Source organism: Phascolarctos cinereus, unplaced genomic scaffold, assembly GCF_003287225.1.
Source record: "Phascolarctos cinereus isolate Bilbo 61053 unplaced genomic scaffold, phaCin_HiC Scaffold_2;HRSCAF=192, whole genome shotgun sequence".
NCBI lineage: Eukaryota > Metazoa > Chordata > Mammalia > Diprotodontia > Phascolarctidae > Phascolarctos > Phascolarctos cinereus.
In genome coordinates this window covers 113,255,262-113,259,000 of record NW_027555625.1, presented here as the reverse complement: position 1 = coordinate 113,259,000, position 3,739 = coordinate 113,255,262, and the positions used below count along the sequence as shown (strand labels likewise).

The window sequence follows — 3,739 nt, the reverse complement described above, 5'->3', positions numbered from 1 at the left end:
AGGGAAATCTGGTCATTAAAAAAGAAAAAGAAGAGGGACCTCAAACTCAGTATTTCAGAGTTTTGACTTCACGAGGAACACAGAAAGAACAAAGGTGGAATAAATAGTGGTATAATCCATGAATAAGAGAATAAACTGGCAGAATAGACTAGAAGAGAAATCATGAAGGAAAAGAAATAAAAATTTAAAAAACCCTAATAAATAAAAGAAGTTGAAGGGGTGGAAGGGAGAGAAGATTTTGAACTAATCACTTAACCGGGAGGGGAAAGACGTGGGACAAAGGAGTAGAAGAAATAGATAATTAAATAAATAAAAGAAAAAAAATAGTTGAAGTAAAACACAAACACTAGGGAAAGGGTAGGCAAATGGGAATGGGGGAGGGAAAGATAGCCTGTGGGAACAGATTAGCATCAAGTAGTTGAAGCAAAACTAATGGCGGAGAAAACTACTGATTTAAAAGAGAAGAGATAAAAAAATGTTAAACTATCCTAAAGAAATGAATGAAGAAAACACAAAGATGATGCTCATAACGAAACAATCCATAAAAGAGTGGTAGACTTTATCAAGAAAACAAAATACAACAATATATAAGAAGGGATAGGGCTGAAATGGTGATTTCCTTGTTACAGAAAACGTCCAGATAAGGAAATTCCTTCCAACAAAACAGTCCAGGACTTTCTCTGCAACCTCTAGTCTTGGAGGGTTATCTAGAGCAGAGGCGGCAAACATGTATGCTGTAATACTCCCAAGTGTTCCTTCCAAAACAGGATAAATACAGTTTTAAAACTAAGTCTGCATATAGCCCAAAGGGATCCTCCTGTATGGATTAGCAGCCACCCTTTCTGTTGGAGCTTGACATCATTGATTCTAAAGGATTGAGAGGTTAAGTGACTTGTGCAGTGGGACTTAAAACCAAGCAGGAAACAGACCTGAAAAGCAAAGACATACACAGAATCAAAATGAGAGGCTGCAATAAAATTTGCTACGCATTAGGTAAATCTAAAAAAAAAAAAGCAGAAATTGCAATTGCACTCTCAAGCAAAACTAAAATAAAAATTCACAATATTAATAGAGAGAAACAAGGAAACTGTATTTTCAATGAACTATAAACAATAGGTAAACATATATACCAAACAGTATAGCATCTAAATTCATTAAGGAAAAGCGAATTGAATTCTAAAAAGATATGGGCAACAGCACAGGGGTAATAGAAGTCAGTGTTCCACTCTTGGAGCTGAAAGGCTTATGGTATTTTCTGAATTGGAAAATTAAAGAATATTTCTTTGCACCACATGGTGTCTTTACAAAAATAAACCATGTACTAAGAAACAGAAATTATAGGAAAGTTCATCCCTTTCACATTCACACTTGTGATTACTACCGGTGTCTTTCTCTCCGATTTCCCCTCTGTTTATGCTTTCCTCTCTCCTTTTTTTCCTTTCCCTCCTCACTACTTTTGCTTTTGACCACAGCCTCCCTCAATCTGCCCTCCCTATGATCAGCTCCCTCCCTTTTCTTTCCCCTTTCCTGTCTTACTTCCTATAGGGTAAGTTAAATTTCTATACCTAACTGATTATGTTATTCCCTCTTTGAGCCAAATCTGTTGAGAGTAAGGTTCAAACAATCCTCATCCCCCTCCCTTCTTTCCCTTTACTGTAACAGGTCTTTGTGCTTCTTCATGTGATATAATTTACCCTTTTCTGCCTCCTCCTTTCCTCTTCTCCCAGTTAAATCCACTTTCACCACTTAGACTTTTTGTCATCACAGCAAAGTCAACTTATACCTATACCCTTTGTCTATGTGTACCTCTTTTAAATGTCATAATAAAGATACAGTTCTCAAGAGTTACAAGTATCATCTTCCCTTGTAGGATCTAAACAATTTGTCCTTATTGAATAACGTGTTGCTGCTTTTTCTTTCCTGTTTACCTTTTTACGCCTGTCTTGAGTCTTGCATTTGAAGATCAGGTTTTCTGTTGAGCTCTGGTCTTTTCATCAGGAAAGTTTGGCATTCCCCTATTTCATTGAATATCTATCTCCCCTCCAAAAGATTATGCTCAACTTCTCTGGGGAGTTGATCCTTGGTTGTAATCCAAGCTCCTTTGCCTTACGGAATATCATATTCCAAGCCCTCCAAAGAAACAGAAATTACAGATAATTCTAAGAAAGTAATGATGTTAAACATATCCTTTACAGATCACAACACAAAAATAATAATAGTGGAGTACAACCAAATGTAGACTTAATAATGACATTCTGGACAATATAAGAGATCAATGAAATTTTATTTTAAAAACAACCACAGAGAGACAAACAGTATGAGAGATTTTGTCAAGTACTCCATACTCCACTAAAATCTAAGCAAATTCTATCTATAGTGTTTTCAGATCTGTAAATCTAATAACCTCTGAAATAGGAAATGAAATTAGTCTAGCTTGACCTGTCATTGATGCAGCCATTCAACTTTGTGATCGTTGCTTGACTTTCTAGATCTTCACTAACCATCCTTTTAGTAATGTGTTGTTAAGGGATGTACTCACAGATGATGGGTAGCATGTTAACAGGGTGTCCGTACCCGATCTCTTAACAAAGTGTGAACATCTGTCTCTGATGCAATTAGAGAGACAATTTGAGATTTCCTGCACTGAAAATTAATCATACCGCGGCAGGGTTTTAAATAGTTAAACAGCTGGCAATCTGACAAAAGCGAAATTCCAGGGAAAGACAGGCAGAGACCAGACTTCAGTAGTAAGCTCTTGATGAGGTACAAAGAAGATGAAATAGGCTGCAGGAAAAGCCCTGAGGCTAAAATTCTAAGAACAAAGCTACGTGGGCCAATTGGGTTTGAGAAGTGTTGGGACAGATGCTTGCTGTATTGCATTATAGACCTCAAAGTGATAATCTTATATCTCCTTTGTCCTTTTGGGCTCCATCCTAAAAGGGTAAAGACACTCCTTCCGGGCCAGAAAGGTCTTTAGCTTTCTTTGTTTTAAATGTTTATTTTGTCTTTATAAACAATGTTAATAGTAGGCCTCTGCTAGTTTGGTTGTGCTTATTGGAAATAAGTCAATAGAAGAGGTTGCCTTTCCCTTTTTTCACCCCTTCCTCCCCTCTCCCCAACCTCCAGAAGGAGAGAGTGTTCTAACAATAGCAAGTCAACAGGCATTTGTTAAGCATTTACTATATTGTTAGGCACTGTGCTAACACTAAAATATATAGTCAGGGTTCTGCCTCTCAAAATGATAGAGGTAGTGGCAGATCTTTTGATAGAACTTTGACAGAGCAAAGGAGGAGTGTTTGTATTGGCATACCCAAACAGACAAGCCAGTAGTAGGGCAAAGGGAGCACTGAGGAGTGGTCGAACAGTCTTGCTCACGGCCACACCCTATGATGGCCACATACGAATAATAATATTGGGAAGTTCAAATGAGATGCTTGCAAAGTGATTTATAATTATAAAGAGCTATGTTAGTGTGAGTTATATTGCTTACACTGAGTCTATTTGTCTCTACCTTGAAACAAACAAGCAGAGAGTCCCAAAGAGTTCTGTGTTGTGCTCCTGAAATTCTATGGGGTCCAAATATATGTCATAATAAGATCTATCACTGCCTCACTTTCACCTAAAACTAAGACATGGGCTGACCTTGTGGAGTTATTAGAAGAATACTTTCTACGACATTATCTCTCCTTGCTCAAATATTTACATTTTGCACTTGGAATTAACATCCTAATTTGGAAGG

General features: G+C 37.3%; 1 long non-coding RNA gene across 1 annotated transcript; it reads right to left on the bottom strand.

Moving 5' to 3' along the window:
* Positions 1 to 538: 538 nt before the first annotated feature.
* Positions 539 to 2,201, bottom strand: LOC110207705 (uncharacterized). Its single transcript, XR_002324289.2, has 2 exons — positions 1,929 to 2,201; positions 539 to 929 (listed from the first exon to the last, which is right to left on the bottom strand). It is a non-coding gene; the product is annotated as an uncharacterized LOC110207705 (long non-coding RNA).
* Positions 2,202 to 3,739: the final 1,538 nt, after the last annotated feature.